The sequence below is a fragment of the Eurosta solidaginis genome, chromosome 1, assembly GCF_040869045.1.
Source record: "Eurosta solidaginis isolate ZX-2024a chromosome 1, ASM4086904v1, whole genome shotgun sequence".
Taxonomy (NCBI): domain Eukaryota; kingdom Metazoa; phylum Arthropoda; class Insecta; order Diptera; family Tephritidae; genus Eurosta; species Eurosta solidaginis.
Genome location: NC_090319.1, coordinates 360,356,981 through 360,378,716, shown reverse-complemented (window position 1 = coordinate 360,378,716; position 21,736 = coordinate 360,356,981). Strand labels below are relative to the sequence as shown.

Sequence of the window (21,736 nt, the reverse complement as noted above, 5' to 3'; positions counted from 1 at the left end):
ATAAACGCACGCAAGTCATTTTCTGTCAAAAATGTCTCATGCACATACAACTTGTATGTGAGCAACCCAAATTGAATTTGCTGCGTGAAAACCTAACTCGATTTCCAACTTTTGTTCTGCGTGACATTTAGATTTGACGTTTGCACACATGCTTTACATTGTCGAAACGCCAGCTTATTTGGGTTCGGGCTAAAAACGCCGGTTGTTTGCGTACGCTAAAAAAACGCAGTGAGGTTTTATTAGGTTGGCATGTAACCCTAGTTCGACCGACGCGTCACCGGGGTGACTATTCAATATTCTCCCCTCAAAAAAACATATTTTTAATAAATTTTTTTAACTCATTTTCCGTAACATCCTAAGTTAATGAATTTTAAGTAGGAAAAATACAAAATAAGGTTTCATAATTTTAGTCATAGACAACTGTCACGGGTTGAAAACTTTTATTCTTTTTTTGGCCGACGTAGTCACCTGTGTGACCACGAGTAAATACCAATTACAGGCAAGATATGTACATATGAAAATATTATTGGCATAGGATCGTTTATGAGAACATAGTTATATAAAAAATAGAAACTTTATTCTCTGCACTGAACACATTTGACAATGGGCTGAATGCGCTTCTGGCACACTGGCTTTTTACAAACTAAGCAAACTTTCCGGGAGTTCCGTTGTCTTTTATTCATTTGTTGACAAACATAACACTAGCCTTTGATTTTCATTCGATCTGTTTCGTCACGTTGCTCAATTTGCGATTCCGATGTAAACGGCAGAGATAAACGAGTATTCAGAACATCCTCCATAGCGGTAAGTATGTGATAATGCTGCAGGATTCGGGGGTTAGATGCTCGCCCATTGATAGGCCCAGTGATCAATTCACGAGAAAGTTCTTTTAGATAAGTTCGGCGGCTGATACTAACATGACTCTTTACATAATTATCCCTATAAATAATGTGTCCACCTAATGTCATTACATCCAACATATTGAAAAATAGAGTCAATGGCCACCAATGAGACTTTCTTTTGCTTGTTTAAATTCCGAGCATTTGATCCATTGTATCGACACCACCTTTTATACGATTGTATTCGAGAATTATTTCAGGCTTGTTTGAGGCAGAATCGATTGATGCATTATTGCGCAAGGTAGAGAGCAAAAAAAATGTTTGTTGGCTTTGGCTTTGTAACTCAGGAGGACATTTTCATTGCGGAACGCAAACTTAGATTCACCCAAAGGCGAAGATTTATCAAACTGCAGTTCTCTAGGAACTAAGCGCTTGTTTTTACGGACAGTGCCAACTAAACTGAGCTTGACGTTCTTTAGCTCATAGGCAAGGTACAATGAAGTGAAGAAGTTGTCCGTGGTAACATTTCGTTCGCTATTTTTCCATGGTTGCACCAACTCAAGCACAATTTTTTCACCTAAATTAGAAGATGTTGCCTGCCCAGGTTGCGGCCCCAAATATAATATACCATACAAGGGATAGCTGGTTTCCGCATCACACGCCCAAAATATTTTTATGCCATATTTTACTGGTTTTGAGGGGATATATTGACGGAACGCCACTCGACCACGAAATGGATCAAGTTGCTCATAAATTGTTATATTACTGTGGGGTCGATAATGCTTCTGCATGTTTTCGTTCATAACCATCCGAATTTCCGATATTGGAGCTGCTTTATCAGTTTCCTTTCGAGCCTCATGTATTCTATTATCATCAAAACGAATAGTGCGGAGAATAGCTTTGAACCTATTTCTGCTCATCGCAGCACGGTATAGTGGAATGAATAAGAAGTCCATGAATCATCAATCGTCTCGATGCTAGACTTATGGACACCACAAGCTAATAAAATTCCATAAAATGCATCCATTTCAATACTGACAGTTTTTTCCTATATTTTTGGGGGCGACAGTTGATGTTTCCGCTTCCATATTTAAGCCAGCTGCTCGCCTTTTCTGTTTGTGTAGCGTACTATTATATCCTTCATAACATCGGAAAACAAAAAATTAAATCCATCCAAGCGGCTCATAGCTCCTTGGCAAGCAGGCCCACCTAAACATAATTAAAAGCAAACAAAAAATTATTTGCACATAATATATACTTCATTGGCTGACCTCTTTGTCTAAGTATATTGTGGCTACGAGTTTGACCTCTTGGTGATGGATTCTGAGACCACTGAGTTCCATCGGGCGCTTCATACACTAATTGCGACCCAATAATATTAATCACCCACTTCGTCAATCACATCCCTTGTCTCAGCATCCGATGCAATTTCGCCACCTGGTAGCCATTCATCACCTTCACCATCGTTGACATCGCCAAATTCAACATTATCGTCATCACCAAGAAGCAGCGTCTCAATATCCGCATCCGATAATGCTCTATATAGCATAAATATATAGTACATATTTTCACCTAAAATGTAGATATTTACCTTCGATTAAACATTCACCGGGGTGACTGCGTCGACCAAAATGAGTTGTAAAAATCGTCGGCCGAATGAGGGGTATAGGCGGAAAAACCACATACACAGCACCAAATGCGTAATTTTGGGTGAGCAATTGTAAATGTGACATATTTTGTCATACAAATCGCATTTCCCAAATGAATCATTTGATCGCATTCTGCCTGCAATGGCAATCCACAAAAGCGATCTACACACGCTTTCACATTTTCTTACTAAAAGAAACCCGGTGAGAACAGGAATGGTTAAACGACTTAGTGCTGTACCAGAGTTATAAATAACAGTTTCCACAATTTTTTTAATGTCAGACTGACAAATCTACCAGAAACTGCTTTGTATATATGATATTTTTATTTTTTTTTTATTTTTATATTGTTTAATTAATTATCATTTTCTTGCTGGGGATTGGAGTCCTCGCAGTCGAGTCTTGCAGGGAAGGTTAAGCGCGAATGAGGCCAATGTAAACGCTTTCAAATGACTCATTTGGAAATACGCATTTGAGGTCTGTGTGAATGTAATATTAATGCTGTACCAGAGTTATAAAAAACAGTTTCCACTAGTTCCTCCTATAAACTGCTTTGGTTTTTGATAAATGTTTGTTTTTTTATCGAGCTATGGTTTAATCAATTATGGCCGAGCTACAATGAAGTTTTTCATATATATGAGTTTATTTCCAGACATAATTTCGCGCAGCAATGATACAAAGATTTTCACTGTACAAGAAAAATACTTGCTTACATATTTTGTTTCCTTTTCATTTGTTAAATTTGAGTTATTTACGGTGAAAAAGTTAGAAAAGTACCAACAAGTGGGAAAAATAATTCCAGTAGCAAAATGTGAAACCTTAGCCAAAGAAAGTGTCGAATTCTTCTTATGCATTGCTTGCAACAAAAGTTGGAAGTTGGCTACCTTTTCATGTCAGATGGTGCCAGTGCCGCCCAATCTACGGTTTTCCATAGAATTACAATCTACTGATCATGCATAAGATTGCGTTAAACGCATTTGTGAGCTTGATACATTAAAAACACTTATCATTACTCAAATAATGTTTAGGAGACTCATCTCGCTGCAATTATTGAAGACTCGCGGCAGTGGTTGAATGACTCGCTACAAAACGGGTTGTTGTCAGGCTGTTGACGGTTAAAATATCACACTTGTTTTATGCACAATACACCTCCGGTTATCCGTTGTCACTTCTGGTCGGTCCTGATTTTTTTTTTTTTTTTTTTTGAAGTTTTGCGAACTGACTTTTCATAAAATATAAAGAAAGATTTAACAACATCAGCCATCATCCAGCAAGTTTCCAAGCTCCGTATCACGTTAATTCTTACGGGAATGCTTTGGATCCTTGGGAGACTTAAAAAGCAGTGCTCGTGTTATTTTTAAACGGTTTTATTTAGCATGACTCTGTGTATCGGCCGGCCGTTGTATATGAATTTTATAATTAAAATTTAAGTAGCTTCCCGATAAGCTGCAAGCTTGAAACTTGGAACCCGATGACCACGCTATAATAATGTTACGAATATTAGCAACACTAAGGGGTACTGCCATATCTAAGACGATTTGTATGGACATCCATAAATCAATCATTATGTATCTACATAAACGAATCAATCATTATGTCTACACATATGTACGTACACGCAGCGGAGAAGAGATGAACAAACACATGCAGACAACTTATCTGAGATGCTCCCGAAAGCATATGATTGTAATTGTGGAAGTGTCGCTCACAAATACGCGCGCATATGAGAGTTACACACGTGCATCTGTAGTTATATTTATATGGCAGTAACTAAGTAAATTCTGGAAGCGCCTAGAATATGTAACGAGGAAATCACAGAGTATAAAAGCACCAAAGGTAGAGGCGCTACAATCAGTTTTGATTAAGCACGCAATATGTCGGGCAATAGTAGAGTTCTTTATTGTGAAGTACTTTAATAAAGGCCATTTTGCATTATTAAATATTGGAGTTACTTATTCAACAGTTTTGTGATTCGAACTTGGCAGAGGGTTGCAAATAAGAGGATTTGCAAGTAATATTGTTAAAATTGGTGTCAGAAGAGGAATTGTTGAATAAATTCCAAAGGACAACAAGGACATGGCAAAGTTCAGTGAATTGAAGATCCAGTAACTGAAGAAGGAGTTGGAGAGCCGTGGATTGAATACAACCGGCATTAAAGTCGAACTTCAGGAACGACTAGCGAGAGGCAATGGAAGCAGAAGGAATTAACGTGGAAGAGTATGTCTTTCATCTTGATGTCGACGAGACAACAAAAGTTAAAGAGAAAAATGAAACATCTCAGACAGTTACGAGCACAGACTTCAACATGATTTTAGCTGCAATATCTGCTCAAACATCGACAGTGTCATCTCAACTGGCAGAACAGAAGACATATATGGCATCCCAACTGGAATCGCAAGAGATACGCATAACATCCAAGATGGAAACTCAACTGGAAGAACAGAAAACGTATATGTCATCACAGATGGAATCCCAAGAGACACGAATAACATCAAAGATGGAAACACAACTGAAAGAGCAAGAGGCGCGCATAACAGTACAACTTGAAGCGCAAGAGGCGCGTATATCATCAAAACTCGAAGCGCGTATGGACGAGAAAATAACGCAGTTTGAGAAAAAAATCGAAGCCGAGGTGGAGAGGTGGTATACAGGAGTTGCAACTAAATCGCCCAGCAGTTTCAGCGAGCAATCCAAAGGTAAAAACACCATCCTTTGACGGCTCTGTTCCTTTCCAGGTCTTTAAGTTTGAGAAGACCGCAACAGTGAACAACTGGAATGCTGAAAATAAAGTTGCTGTACTGTTCATGGCATTGAAAGGGTCTGCAGCTGAGATTTTACAAACCATTCCAGAGGGCGAACGGAACTGTTATGAAGCATTGATGGGCGCTCTAGAGAAACGATACGGAACTGAGCATAGGAGACAGATATACCATATGGAGTTACTGAACCGCTTCCAGAGGCCTGGCGAAACATTGCAAGAGTTTGCGTCGGATGTTGAAAGGCTGGCACATTTAGCGAATGCGGACGCACCCGTGGAATACACTGAAAGGGTAAAGATTCAGAGTTTTATAAATGCATACGGGACGTCGAAACAAAGCGAGCTACATACGCAAACCAAAAGCCAACATTCGCAGAAACGGTATCACAGGCTCTGATTCAGGAAACAGCGTCGCTTCTGTGTAAGCCAGTTTTCAAAGCACGCCGTGTGGAAATAGAAAGGCCAGATTGGGTAGACGCAATATTGGAGGCGCTGAAAGGAGCGCAAAAGCAGAGTGAAAAAGTTATCAAGTGCTTCAAATGCGGGAAGCCCGGTCACATTGCACGTCATTGCGGTCTTGATCCTAGTGGTTTCAACAGCATGGGTGGTCTTAATAACAAAGCTGGAGGGGATGAGCAAGAGCGAGTAAGATGTAGAGGTCGAGAGCTAGCTCCAGCTATTAAATGTCCTGTGATATCTGTGTCGCAAATTAGTAGAAAATCGAGCAGTCTTACCGTCAGAGGGAATGTGGATGGCAAAGAACGTGTACTGACTGTAGATACGGACGCACCTCATTCCTTAATTCGATCTGACTTGGTCAACAGGAGAGTAAAAACGTTACCTGGAGCAAGGTTGCGTACGGTCGCTGGCGAGTATAACCAAGTCCAGTGAGAAGTGGTATGTGAAGTCTTGATTGGAAAGGTCACAGTTCTACACAAATTCCTTGTGGCGGAGATCGTTGATGAAGTCATATTGGGAGTGGCCTTCTAGGTTAACCATGACATCAAGATCGATATGCATAGAAGGGTGATGCATTATAAGAACCAGGATATACCACTTAACTTCAGTTTGCAGAAAGGGTTCAGTAGTAATCGAGTACTGGTGGAGACTCGACAAAGACCACGAAAGTCAAAGGCAAAGGTTGATAGATCGAATGGGCCAAATAAAGAAAAATCAAAAGTACCTGCGAGAGAAACACTGGCGTTGACAAAACCTAATGGACGCACAAAAACGAAGCAACGAATTTCCCAGAAAAAATGCGAGGGTAGTTTCAAGCCGGAGGGCACTACTGTTGTGAAACGTAGGAACGATACTGATTATGCGAAGCCAATCCGACAAGCGCCTATGGCGACCACCGTGGTGTGATGGTAGCGTGCTCCGCCTACCACACCGTATGCCCTGGGTTCACACCCCGGGCAAAGCAACATCAAAACTTTAGAAATACGGTTTTTCAATTAGAAGAAAATTTTTCTAAGCGGGGTCGCCCCTCGGCAGTGTTTGGCCATGAAAAGCCATGAAAGGCTCTCAGTGAAAACTCATCTGCCTCGCAGATGCCGTTCGGAGTCGGCATAAAACATGTAGGTCCCGTATGGCCAATTTGTAGGGAAAATCAAGAGGAGCACGACGCAAATTGGAAGAGAAGCTGGGCCTTAAATCTCTTTGGAGGTTATCGCGCCTTACATTTATTTTATTTTTAATCCGTCAAGCGCAAGCTCTGCGAAGTAGTTCATTGGCCAAACAACAGAGTGTGAGGGAACGGCCCAGGGTAATGAGTAGCAAGATCAAACACTGGCATGATAAGAACTTTAATTCGGAAGGTTTCTTGGAGGGAGATTTGGTACTGCTATACAACCCTCACCGGCGGAAAGGTGTTCCATCGACGATTCGGTGGAGTTGGGAAGGCCCATACAAGGTTGTGAAGAATATCAATGATATCATCTACCGCATACAAACCATTGGGAAACCACGGAGTAGAAGAGTGGTACATTTGGAGATGTTAGCGGCGTTTAGATCGGGAGATTTGTCTGATCGGGACGATCAGACTTAGGTGGAGGGCAGTGTTACGAATATTAGCAACACTAAGGGGTACTGCCATCTCTAAGCCGATGCTAAGCAGCGCCTTGTATGCACATCCGTAAATCAATCATTATGTATCTACATAAACGAATCAATCATTATGTCTCCACATATGTACGTACACGCAGCGGAGAGAAGATGAAGAAACACATGCAGACATCTTATCTGAGATGCTCGCGAAAGTATGCAATTGTAATTGTGGAAGTGTCGCTCACAAATACGCGCGCATATGAGAGCTACACACGTGCATCTGTAGTTATAATTATATGGCAGTAACTAAGTAAATTCTGGAAGCGCCTAGAAGATGCAACGAGGAAATCACAGAGTATAAAAGCACCAAAGGTAGAGGCGCTACAATCAGTTTTGATTAAGCGCGCAATCTGTCGGGCAATAGTAGAGTTCTTTATTGTGAAGTACTTCAATAAAGGCCATTTTGCATTATTAAATATTGGAGTTATTTATTCGACAGTTTACTGATTCGAACTTGGCAGAGGGTTGCAAATAAGAGGATTTGGAAGTAAAATCGTTACAACAAGAAAAAAAAACTCCGATAAGTGGCGCATGGATCGAAATATTTCAAAAAATCGTATATGTGTTGCGATTTGGTTCATATTTGGAACACATATTACATACAGAAATAGAAATTGCTTTATGAATAAAAAATTTCGCTAGGTGCGGCAAGGATCTGCTTGATTTAATTCGATATTAAAAATACTCGTATTTGTGGTCCGATTTGGCTCATATTTGGAAGACATAATACATACATGAATAGAAAGCGACCTATGAAAAAAATCGCCGCTAGGTGGCGCAAGGATCGAAATATTCACAAAAATCGTATTTGTGGTCCGATTTGGCTCATATTTGGAACACATAATACATACATGAATAGAAAGCGACCTATGATGTCCGATTTGGCTCGTATTTGGAACAAATATTACATACAGTCCGGTAGAAGTGACATCAAAATACTTTGGTGTTCGAGGAGGGGCAAGCATACGTGGCGCTGAGTCGAGTAAAGTCTTTGGAGGGATTATGTATTGAGGACTTTGATTGTAACAAATTGTCGCGAAAGAGTCCTTGTAAATGAACTAAATAGAACGAGAAATAATAGGCAATTAAATAAAGACTAGAAACTTGAATATAAAATAATTAAAAAACATTTTTAAGTTAAAGGTTTTATTGAAAACAATACTTACATTAAGTAATAATAATACTAAAACCTAGAAAATAATTAGGTAGGTTCTAGGTACTAGTCATCACACTCTTCATCAATCTAGGGCGTTGATCAGACAATTAAATGAAAGGTAAACATTTTTTAAAATTATTTTATTATACACATGTGTTTATTTAGCATATACTCTAGACTGGGTTGGTCCCCATACAAAAAAAAAAAGTTGCTAATGTCCGCCCCTAAATTTGAAGATTATGTAGAGAGGGTTCCGGAAAAGATTTTTTTGATCCTTCGAAATACAGCCAAAAAGGTTTTTTCGTTGTAACTTGGTTATTTGATGTCCGATTTTTAAAATTGGTAAGTCATTATTTTGGCCTTGAGAAGCTCCACATTTCCGTTTAATGTCCTTTTGAGCTATGAAGTCGTTTTCACATGATTAGGTCAGCTAAACAAATTTTACCCCCCCCCCCCCCCCACCCTAATGTATGTTTTTTTCCTTACCAAACGAAAGTACTTAAAAATTGAAGAAAATGTTGCTTTGAAACCATATTACTAAAATAATAAACAAAGAAGTTATAGCACTTTCAATATTTATTGCAACTGTTATTTTATCTGATTCTTATTATACTTAGACCTGAAACTCATGATATTTTTGGAGGAAAAATTGCAGGGTTTGCATTGAAAAGTTAATAAAGATATGCCAAATATCATGAATAGGGGAAGTCAAAGTAAATAATTGAGTCAACCTATTGTTTCGTATTTATAATAATAACGCTATGCGACAAAATCAACTTTTTTTCTGGGTATTGGACAAAACCTACTTTTTTGTAGAGATTGAGGCTTAAGTAAACAACGTACTATCTCCGTTTTTCGAACTTAGCCTCCAAAAAATAGATATCGGCTTACGAAATCGAACGTCAAATAACCAAGTTACAACGAAAAAACCTTTTTGGCTGTATTTCGAAGGATCAAAAAAAATTTAAAAAAATTTTTCCGAAACTCTCTCAACATAATCTTCAAATTTAGGGGCGGACATTAGCAACTTTTTTTTTCGACCCAGTCTAATATACTCGTAGTAAGTAGATCTATTAAAGGAAGCGCTGCCAAACTAAAGGCAAGAATTAACAAATTATCTGGCTCACAAATTGAACCAGACTTCAATCTGGATTATCTGGCTTAAATCGTTGTTTTCGCATTTACTTCGGAAATAATTTATCTGGCCCAGGATCTCTGCGCCGGGATGACTTCTAGAATAACTTACAAATATATATGAAATACGTCATCAATAGCGAAATTGACAGACAGGAAATTTCCCTCAGTGTATTATTTGGAGTGAGGTTAGGTTAGGTTGAACTGGCCGGTCCATGAGGACCTAACATAGACTGATTGAGTCTGTAGTGTTACCAGAAGTTTGTTTTAACGACCAAACTGAAAAACCATATCAAAAACCAGGACCTATGTTATAAAATAATTCCGCCCTCTTGGCAAATACTAGAAGCTTCCTAGGATTTAAGCCACTTGCTGCTTCTAGATCTGACAGCTGTATCACTCCTGATAGCTGAAGTCTTAGCCTGGCAAGCGCAGGGTAAGAGCACAGAACGTGCTCGATCGTTTCCTCCTCCAGCCCGCACTTCCTACATCTGCTATCACTGATCAAGCCTAATTTAAAGGCATGTCACGCCAGAAGGCAGTGTCCAGTCAGCACCTTTTGCTTTCGCTTAATTTCGCCCAGTCTAATTGGGACGTCTATGGAGCAAGCTTCAAAGAGTGCGCCCTTTTTAGCTAGTTCGTCCGCTTTTTCGTTCCCATCTATTCCCATATGCCCTGGGACCCAATATAGATGTATGCTTATCCCTGTCCCGATTCTCTCCAGGGACTGCTTACACTCTAACACGGATTTAGATGCTGTGCTATGCGAGATTATTGCTTTAATTGCTGCTTGACTATCAATATAAAAGTTAACACGATTGCAGCTTGGGCTACTATTTCCGCTTGGAAAACGCTACAGAAATCCGGCAGCCAGTAGGAATCAGGTAGTCTATTCGTCTTGGGATTGATGACGCTATACTACTATGGCCGTATTGTCGGCGCTCAAGCTGCCCCGAGGCACCGAGCCTGGTTGCAGTTGTTAGCGATATGTTCTTTGCTACCAAGTCTACAGGTGGAATGTGCGGAATGACATACAGTGCAGCTGTCGGGGTTGTTTTCATGGCTGCCGTAATGCTAAGCATTGATAGTCTGCATACCCCCTTTAATTTTTTGAGGAAGGTTGCTTTTTGTGTGGCTTTCCACCAAACAAGAACTCCATAGTATAGGATAGGGCTTACAAACGCTGTAAAAACCCAATGAGAAAGAGAGGGCGATAAGCCCCACGTGTACCGCAGCATTCTTTTACATGCATAAAGTGCCGTTGAAGCCTTCTTCACCCTCTCCTCCACGTTCAGCTTCCGTGACAACTTACTGTCTAGGACTATTCCTAGATACTTTGTGCAAAGTTTCTCCTGTAGGGTCGCCCTTCCTAACTTAGGCCTGATCTAATTTGGGACCTTGTACCTCTTTGTCTTATCCGCGTTAACTTTCAACCCGACAATTGATGCCCAGATATGAATATCCCGAAACGCCCGATCAATCAAAGCGCTAATCGTTGGAAGGCACGTCATCCGCGTAAGCCGTAAGTTGGTTGATGACCAGGGTCCACAGCAGAGGTGATAGCACTTCCCCTGTCCACTGATTTCGTGGCCTCGTACAATCCCCATTGTGATGTAATCTTCCTGCTGTTTAACATGCAGCCGATCCATCTGGTTAAGGCTGGATGTACTTTAATGTAATTAAGACCATCCATAATCGCCCATTTAGAAACATTATTGAAAGCCCTGGCAATGTCCAAGAAGACTCTTAGAGCATATTCCTTATATTCCAGAAATGTTTCTATGCTTATTACCACCCAATGCAATGCGATGTCTACCGACTTGCCTTTGGTGTACGCACGCTGTGTTGTGGAGAGCAGCTTTTCATCCACGTTGCACTTTATATACACATCTATCAGCCTCTCAAATGTTTTAAGCAGAAATGATGTTAATCTGATGGGTCTATAGTCTTTGGGATAAACGTGACCGATCTTTCCCGCCTTTGGTAGGAAAGCTACACGAGCAGTTCTCCAATAGTGCGGTACATGATTCAGCCTTATGCACCCATCGAATATTATTTTAAGCCATTCCACGACCGCCATACTTAAAACTTGTAGCATGGCCGGGAATATACCATCTGGGCCCGGCGATTTAAACTTAGAAAACGTCTTCACTGCCCATTCGATCTTGGTATCGGTCACCAAGCCCGGCACTACCCGCTCCGTGATCGAAGTGTGAGTGATGTCTGCGGGCTCTTCTGAACCGTCTCCCGATGGGAAATGTGTGTCAAAAAGCACCTCAAGGGATTCCTCACTATTAAGTGACCATTCCCCGTACTCTTTCGTTATTAGTCCCTGGACTATGTTTCCCCTTGCTAGGACTTTTTCAAACATGCTGTTTCGCTGGAGCACTCTATGTCCGTACAGAAACTTTTCTATGAGATTCTCTTCGCCCTGGAAATTTCACGCTTGTAGATCCTCAGTAAATCCCTGTACTCGTCCCGACACGCTCCGCTTTCAGCGGTCCTTGCGAGCTTAAACATTTCTTTTACCTGTCTTCTTAAAAGACTCAGCTCTTTGCTCCACCATGGCGGCTTTGCTTTTCCTCTGAATCTTCTTATAGGGCAAGCTTTGGTATACGCAGTCATAAGCGTCCTTGTAAGGAATTCATTCGACTCCTCCAGTTCCTCCACATTGGCAATCTCTTTGGGTTGTCCCAGTTTTGTTTCTACCTCTTTCTGGAATTTAGTCCAGTTTGTTGACCTAGGGTTTCTAAAGGCCCCTCCCTTCTCTACCCTCTTAAGGGGGATGCTGAAGCTGATATACGCATGGTCGGAGAAGGATGGTCTATCAAGAACCATCCAATCATACCTTGATATATGACGCTCGGAGCTCAATGTAATACCCAGAACATTGCTGGATGCTGGACCAATGTATGTAGGGACATTTCCCCTGCGGGCTATCTGTAAATAGGGTTGCAGGATGTAACAAAAGAGATTCGCCTCTCTCGTTCGTATCTGCTCCTCCCCACGCATTGTGGTACGCATTTGCATCTACGCCTATGACCAACCGCCCTTTGCGCCCTTCCTCCTGTACTAGCCTTTTGCACTCCATCCGTGGAACCTCCGCAGCATGGGCCATGTAGCAGGACGCCAGGATAAATGCCTGCTTATTCTTTTGCTTAACGGCCACCACTACGAGGTCCTCAGTAGTGTAATTAGGCAGCATATATGAATGCAGCTGTTTCCTTACCGTCCTTCCGTTTGCGCATAGTAAACGCCAAATTCGCGCGCGCTAAGTCCAGAAACCTTTCCTCCCGATGAGAGCCACGGCTCCTGGATCAGCGCCACGTCAAACGAACCCTCCTCAAGGGTTAGGAGGAGTTCGCTCGACGCCACTTTACTGTGTTGGAGGTTTATATGTAGGACTCGCAGCACCATTGGGCTGTTTGTCCCCCTCCAGCACTTTCGTCGTGACGTCGTTGTCCTCCCCTTGCCCTTTTGGTTTAGAGTATTCGAGGTACCCTTCAGCCTCTCGTAACTGTTGTGCCGGGTGTTCCTCTGTGCGAGTCACAGCACCATTTCGCGGTGAGCTCGTCACAGAAATTTTAAGGCTTCGGTGGTAACATAATTTGTAATATGTACTTATTTTTTATTGAACCGTGCAGACCCTTAAGAGAGGTAGATCGTGAAAAATATACCACGAATTAAGCGGCTTAAAATATTTCCACGGTAGGCATGCCTGTTTGAAAGGGCACCAGAAATCAACAGACCTGAAGGGGTAAAAAATCGTTCCCGGAATTATATCCGGCAAAAGGATGCCCACATCCGCAACACTCCCTCAAAGCCTCTGCCGATGTTTTTTTTTGCTGGGTAGCTTTTCATGGAGGCACCACTGCCGCAGCACTCCCGCTACAATTTCAAGCGGGTCTATGGCATATGTTGCGATTCTCAGTGATGTGTATTTACTATGTACATACATATACACGTACGTACATACATATGTGTTTTTTAATTCGCATCCACAATCTGCATCTGGAATTTTTATATACAAATTGTCCATAACGCTTTTAGCTTTTGGACGCACACTGCCTACATACAATGATATTTACATTTAAGTTGACCCCAGAAAAAAATCACGCAAGCGATCAAAAGAAATGGAAAACATTGTGACAGCGCACAGTGGCTCAAAACTAGAATTTCCTGACCACTATCCAAAAAAGCCTTAATTTTCCATCCCATTTAAGTAGTTTTATTTGCTTTGGTTGTAATTCCTATTTGGACTGAGTACCTGTCCTTATGTATGGCCCACCCTCTTTTCTCTGGATTATTTATACATAATCGGCCTAAGAGTAAGTATTGGATAAATGCACTTAGCTGAGAGCTTGGGAAACAAAATAAGGGAAAATCATCATGTAGGAAAATGAACCTAGGGTAACCCTGGAATGTGTTTGTATGGCATGGGTATGAAATGGAAGGTATTAAGGAGTATTTTAAAAGGAGTGGGCCATATTTCTATAGGTGGACGCCATTTCGGGATATCGCCATAAAGGTGGACCAGGGGTGACCCTAGAATGTGTTTATACGATATGGGTATCAAATGAAGGGTGTTAATGATTATTTAAAAGGGAATGGGCCTTAGTTCTATAGGTGGACGCCTTTTTGAGATATCGCTATTTTACTAATTTTCTATTCTACGTCATAAGGTCAAGTTTCATCGCTTTATCTGTCTTTGGTAATGAATTATCGCACTTTTTCGATTTTTCGAAATTTTCGATATCGAAAAAGTGTGCGTGGTTATAGTCTGATTTTGTTCATTTTAAATAGCGATCTGAGATAAGTGCCCAGGAACCTACATACCAAATTTAATCAAGATACCTCAAAATTTACTCAAGTTATCGTGTTTACGGACAAACGGACGGACATGGCTAAATGAATTTCTTTTTTCGCCCAGATCATTTTGATATATATCTCGATTAGTTTATGCCGTTACGGATTACCGTTATGCGAACAAAATTAATATACTCTGTGAGATCTGCTCAGCTGAGTATAAAAATTTTAGCCTAAGTTTAAGATCTTTTTGCACTACATTTATGACTAAACCAAATTCGGTTTGAATTTAAAATCTAAATTTTTTGTTAAATTAACACTTTGAACGTAGTTTTAATTTTAACAGTATGGTTTCCTATTAAAACTTCAAGTGTTTTCTACTTTTCAAACAAAAATAGTTATGCACTAAAACCAAGACGTATTCAAATCTAGTACGAGGGATATTTTATTCAATAATATTTTAATATACAAAATTTTGAACAAAAGTTGAGCAAACAGTATGTGAATAAAACCATGACGGACAAGTAGTGTAGTGAGGTTTCCTTGCACCCAGACAAAAGTATTTTAATAATTTTAGGTCAGTTAGGCGACCTTGCCCCATCCGTTGATCGTAAATATGTCAAAATCTGTTTTAATTCGCTGAATGAACGTTCGCAGCTAGCAATTGATACTGAGATAGTCAAGAGTATTTGAAGTGCCAGTCGCAAGTTTGGAAAACTATCTTCTCCATACTAGATTATAAAAGTAAGTAATTCTAACGGAGTTTTAGGTTCAGTTTCTTTTCTACTGCGAAGTAATATTTTGCAGTCACATATTTCGATAAAAAGATCTGTTCTATCGAAATCTGTATTATAAAATTCACCCAAGTACTTACAATTTCTTTCTAAGTCGTTGTTATTCTTGTTTAACAAATTTCCAACGTCAAAGAGAAATCCTAGATCTAAAATAAAGTAATTTAGTCATTTAAATCTTATTGGAGATGATCAGAAGAAGAAGACTTTTCATAAAGCGACACATTTCACATTCTGCGGAAAGACCAACATCTCTAGCCGATTCTCCGAGCTTTTTGCGATGCTTTCCCATTTTTCACAAAGAGGCTTTGTTTTTCTATTGCTTCTTCACAGAGAATGTCTCGAATTTCGGATAGTTCTGTCCCCAATGACGTAAGATCATGATACACTTCTCTAAAATTCATCCACGGATCTTGTAATCTGAGCTGGATGCGATCAATCCTCTTAGGATTTCATACCAGAAATTAACTAATATTATGAAACTAAAATTTTGCATATTTAGCAACAGAACTGTAGCTTTGCTTCTGGTATTACATGTGGTGTTAGTATCCCCTGCTAATTGTTCTAAGTGTTGTACCACATTCTCTAGACGCTTGTAATTTGGCGCTCCATCGTGTTTCAGATTCACCTTTGACATGCATTTTTAAATAATTCCCATCGTCAGGGCCGTAGAGAGAAAATCCGGACCCGGGACTAAACAACTTACGGGCCCCTATAAAAATCCACTACCACATTTGATTAATTTGAATTAATGACGTCTCATGCATTAATCATTTTTGATGGATTACATAAAAAAAAATATTGCCACATCAACTAAATGATTTTTGGAATAAGAGCTGAAAATAAAATTAACACAGAATATTTACTATTTATACTATTTTATTGTAACGTTGAAATAAAATTCTCTTTCATCAGCCACATATTGTTTCAAATAATATTTTCTAATTATTTGGTAACATTTTAATACATTTCTGATAAATATAATGATGATTATGTTTGCATTCGTCATTGTTTATAGTACATTCAATTAATCTAATATGAAATTAATCAAGTATACATGAATTAACTATCTAATTCGAATAATGAATTCAGTGTGCCTAAGTTATAATACTCATCAATACAACCTTGCATAAAATAGACGCCAACAGATATGTAAAAATGTATTCTTAGAATGTAAGAAAGCAGAAATAAAAGACGAGTTTGAAAAAGTATTCAACCAACATTGAACCAGCGTAGTTCTGAATTTTGTATACAGTCCACTCGTGAGTATCAAAAAGCAAAAATTACCACAACAGATTATAAATTTTAATTATTCAATATAGAAGGTTCGGATATCAAAGAGTGGCTTTTCTTGCTTTTTTCGCTGCAAAATTTTTTATAATAATATACAAATATGTATAACTGTCTTGCCAAAACGGATTCAACACAAAGCGTGGCAAGACCTGAAACTCGCGCTTGAGATGAACACGATCTATGATAGTTTTTGATTCTTGAAAGGACTCTGAAGGAACGTTGTGTACTAGCTACAGTGACAGGTATAGCGCAAAAGATACGTAAAGCAACACAAATATTGGGGAAAATTGTGTCCAGATTTTGAACATATGTAGATGGCATTTAGCAATTCCAATGGTGACAGACCTTTATCAAAATTTGCTTCGTAAATATGTTTCAAGTGAATTATTTCGTATTCTAAGCTTTGAGAAATGTCCGACTTGTATTTTTCGACAAATTTTGCTGCGCACGCCCAAGCCGTAGTTTCATCCATGTCTTCAAATTGCCGCAAAAAGGAAAACGTCTCGCTCAAATTTCTCAAAGCTGCAAATCGTTCAGTAATGCCACTGATAACCGAATCAGCGATCACCAGGAATGTATTGTTTTTAAAATCAGACTCTGAATCATCCGTAATCATTTCATTTAAATTATCTTCAGAACGTCTTTTGGGGTTTCTCTTTCGAATGTCCGGAAACTTTGGCGAAATGTTCAATTGAATAGTAACTGTTTTGCATTCGTTTAAAATTGTTTTCAATTGGACCCTGAAATCAAATCAGGTAATAAAGCCTCTAGACGTCGGATCTCTAGCTTGGAGGACCACGTTTCTTTCATTAATGGTAGTCAGTATTTTTAACCAAATTGAGGACAGCAAGATACATTCGAGCTTGCTGATATACTCCAGAATGACGGTAACATCTTCGTATGCTTGCGCAGTCAAATTAGGCTTTTGGCTGAAAGACTATGAAGAGAGTTCGGTACATTTTTTTGAGGATGTCCCATCGTTGTGGAGTGCTGCTGAAAATAGTAAAATATTTTTGTACAACTCCGAAGAAAGTAATTGCAGCCGTACAACATTCTGCAGCATCAATACCACAAAATTGAGGCTGTGGGTTGCACAAGGCGAGTAATCAGCATTCGAGTTTTTGTCGAGAGTGTGACGTAGTGCTTTCTTTCATACGACAATATTTTAATGGGATATCATGTTTACCTAGAGTATGGCAAATTAGATCAGCGATTTTCTGACCAGTGTTTTGGTTACAATTCACGAAAGCCAAAAACCGTTCTTGAATTGTAAAATTTGTTGCTTTCGAATTGCGCAAAATGAACGTAGTCCACGTGACTAGCAACAGGCATCTATGTAAACGATAATAGCAAAATACTTGGCTCTCTTGCCTTGATCTAATATATGTAGTTGCCCTCACGTGCTTTGCACACATTTCTATAAACTCGTTCTGAATGTCTGGGGAAAGATAATGAACTTGTAAACGTGTGTGCTGCTGTTGTGAAATCCTACCTTCTCCAAATGATCTCTAAGTATCGGATCATATTGGCTTATGAGATCTTAGATGCCCAAAAAATGTCCATCGTTTCGTTCATCAAGATGTATACTTTCGCCTTTGAAAGCTAGGCCTCTTTCACCCAAAAATAAAATAGTGTCCAAAATTCTATATAAAATTTCTTTCCACTTTTGAGTTTCAGTGATGAGCTGCTCATTTATAAGTATATCAATTGTAGCCTCCTTTTGAATTAGGTTTTGTAAAGATCGCCATTGAATATAACATTTAATGTGATCTTGAGTATTTTCGTGTGATGGCAGTTTATCTTATAGCTTCTTCCATACCTGAAATTACAAATATCCGCTAGGACAACAAATTTTAGGTCGACTTAAAGTATTGGTGCTTAACAGATGACATGGTAGGCAATTAAAAGCATTGCTGCTGGCAGTCTCTCTCCACTTTCTCTCCATTTGGCAAGTTTCTGTTTACCAACGAGGTAGGAAATACCTCTTCACGAAAATCACGTGGAAAAATAACAGGACACTTTTGGTGACCTCGATGAATTATTTCGTTGACTTCTTCAGGTCGCAATAACTCATTATTCACGGTACCGGTATCGAAGTCGTTTAAATAATCTGGACTTTGATATCGAGTTGGTGGTATTGTTGGAAGACTTTTTGAAGATGAACCTTAATCAGTGTCACCACGAAAACTTTACGATTTCGGATTCATGTAAACATACATTTTTGTTTGATGCCTTTATTGTCTCCTCACTGTTCGAAGGCCCAGGCAAAAATCATGATCAATATTCGTTGCTTTTGAAATTCGGCTAAAAACTTGAACATGGAACAACTAAAAACTCTCCTGAATTAAAAAAATGTCTTAGTACCTCTAAATCGCGGGCCCTCTGAGAAGTCCCGGGCCCGGGGGAATCCCCCATTTCCCCTCCCCTCTCGTCGGGCCTGCCCATCGTAACTTTGAAGGTGAGAAAAAAAGATATACACCCCTATCCGCGGGGAATGCCATTCGAATTGAGAAGATCTGGTATTCTCATAACCGATCGGCAATGCAGCTCGCGAATAAAACTTTGTAGATAAAGCAGTTCGGTGATTCCCTGCATTCCGATAACCGCAATAGAAACGCAATAGCTGTCATTTGCTCTAAGTGTCATTCGCTAAACAACTGTTGCGGATTGAAAAGAAAAATTTTACATAACGCGCAATAAAGTTAAAATATAATAAAATTCAATAAAAGGTTAGTTATTTTTTATATTTTTTAGTAAAATTTATGTAATAGTTATATTTTTAAACAGAAGTCGCAACACAAATCGCGAACAGTTTACTTTGATGGTTGAAAGGATGAAGCTCAACGAGGACATCGCCAAAAACATGTCCAAGCAGCCGCCAGACAGTGTTTTGGACATCCCTAGGCACCAACTTAAATGCATTGGGACCTCCAACAAAGTCCATTGCTGAGTGGAAAAAAGTAAGAAAATATTTTACATATAAAAAATTTTGTTAAACTCATTTCAATTTCAGGTATTGTCAGATTCCAAATCTTCCATTAAGAAAATGTCCCACAATCGCACCCAAATGCTAGCAACAGGTGGTGGACCAAACACCACAATAAATTTGACTGCCTTGGAAGAGGAAGTTGCGCAGCTGGTATGTATTGGTGACGCCATAGCAGAAGTTTCTGGCAGACACTTTGGCACACAACAGAACCTGCGCCGCGGTGAGCAACGCAGAAACTGGCATTGCAGGGAACGAAGAAAACGGCAACCAAAACACTCCTGCAGCTTGCTCTTCGCAGCCACAGCAGAGAACACCACAAAGAAGGAGCCAGATGACGTTGTTAAAAACGCAAATTGATTTGCAGAAGAAGTTCCACGATAACGTGTCATCTGCAATGAGGTCACAAAAAAGAAAAGTGGACGATTTGACCAAAACCATGAAAAATATTGAAACAAATATAAGCAGCCTGAACAGGAACACTCAACAAATCTGCTCGGTATTAGCGGACTTAGTTGCAGAAACTAAAAGGCATAACTTTGCAACTGAAACATTATTGCGGGACAAGACTCAAGTGAAGGGGCCACTCTTGCAACTGGAGCTTGAAAGAGTGAATAGTGCGCTACTACGACCTTCCCTTCCACATCCTAGTACAATAAAATTTTAAAAAATAGTATTAAAAAAAGTATGTATATAGTATAAAATATTTGGCATGGCCATGAAGGCAGTATTTTTATTTATAATGAAATTAATTTTTTTAATTAATGAAAATAGACAAAAAACGGGCATAATTTATAAAATTTGCAATGTACTATAATTTAAGTATAGTAAATATTTTACATGGCCATGAAGGCAGTATTTTTATTTATAATAACATAAATTGTTTACAAAAAACTTTGAAGCATTTGATTTCGTAATTCAACTGCTTCACTATAATACCTTTCCGGTTGCTCAATTTCTTGAAAATGAGTTTCTCCGTCCTCCTCATTATTTACGTTATCGAGATATTCATCATGAATATTGTAGTGAATGCGTAAATTGTGAAGTGCTGCAGCTACATTGATTATTTGCACAGCCTTCTCAGGAGAGTAGTGAAGTTGCGGTGCAGACAGAAGACATCTACACCAGTTCTTCCAAACACCAATAGTTATCTCTATAATGTTTCGCCCAGCCATTTGTTGAAGCGGATTTGAGGAGTATTAGGTGCAGGGTTGCGAAAAGGGGTCATAAGCCAGGATGCAAGACCGTATCCTGCGTCACATATATATATATTTGATATAAAGTTATCGTTGAACAGTAAATTATTATAAAGATTTCTTATACCTAATAGACGAAGACTTCTATTTCCGCTTTCGTACTGAGCTTGGAAGAATTGTTATACGTCACTGTTAGACCAAACGAATGAGTCGTGTGTTGACCCAGGTTATTTCGCGTTAATGTACCGTATACGCTGTTTATAATCAAATATTATGATTAAGGGTAATACAATAAATATTTAGCACACTTACAACCAGTACGTTAAGACTATAAAAACCTTTTCGATTATAAAATAAATGGGAGTTCGCTCGTGAAGGTTTTGCTATCCTTACGTGCGTACCATCAATGCACATAACAATACCAGGAATTTTGGATTTGTTGAAGAAGTTACTTCGGGATTCCATTTGCTCCTCGTCATTCATTTGCAAACTAATCCACTTTTCGCACAATTCCCTTTCCATAATTGCAAGAACATCTGAAAACACCTTCGACACTGTTCGTTGAGCCATTCCTACCATGTAGTCTTTACCAACTGCATTCTGTTAGCTTCCTTCGGCTAATATTGCAGACATAAAGAAAGCTTTTGTTAGCGACTTATTGCTGTGGATTTAATCACGGAAGGAATATTACTGCAAAATATGCTTAACAGATTTCTATAAGCGTTTTTATTGACTCGAAATTGTTTAACAAACCTTTAAATAAAAAATGTACACTCGCATGTGTATTAAAATTGTCTTAATTTACCTACTTAATCTATGTCTGCCAGCTCAAAAATGTCCGGTGCCCTATTTCTCACAGATCTAACGCATGCGGTATTGTTTTCTGCTTCATTTATGTCAAAATAAAAAGCAATTGAATCCATACTTTGTTATTTTATATTTCTATTTTATATTTTTCACGCACAATTTAATCGCAACAAACAATTTTGATTTATTTAAAGAAATGTCAAACAGCTTTTGACACA

The 21,736-nt window shown here is 39.2% G+C and overlaps 3 long non-coding RNA genes across 3 annotated transcripts; 1 reads left to right on the top strand and 2 right to left on the bottom strand.

The window, feature by feature from the left end:
• Positions 1-423: 423 nt before the first annotated feature.
• Positions 424-2,694, bottom strand: LOC137244876 (uncharacterized). The gene is made up of 3 exons (XR_010951219.1): positions 2,431-2,694; positions 2,111-2,377; positions 424-2,048 (listed from the first exon to the last, which is right to left on the bottom strand). It is a non-coding gene; the product is annotated as an uncharacterized lncRNA (long non-coding RNA).
• Positions 2,695-16,381: 13,687 nt separating this feature from the next.
• LOC137238136 (uncharacterized) lies at positions 16,382-20,366 on the top strand. The gene is made up of 4 exons (XR_010949117.1): positions 16,382-16,498; positions 16,559-19,258; positions 19,317-19,489; positions 19,543-20,366. It is a non-coding gene; the product is annotated as an uncharacterized lncRNA (long non-coding RNA).
• A 114-nt stretch (positions 20,367-20,480) lies between these two features.
• On the bottom strand, positions 20,481-21,736 carry LOC137238137 (uncharacterized). The gene is made up of 4 exons (XR_010949118.1): positions 21,521-21,736; positions 21,024-21,464; positions 20,839-20,965; positions 20,481-20,766 (listed from the first exon to the last, which is right to left on the bottom strand). It is a non-coding gene; the product is annotated as an uncharacterized lncRNA (long non-coding RNA).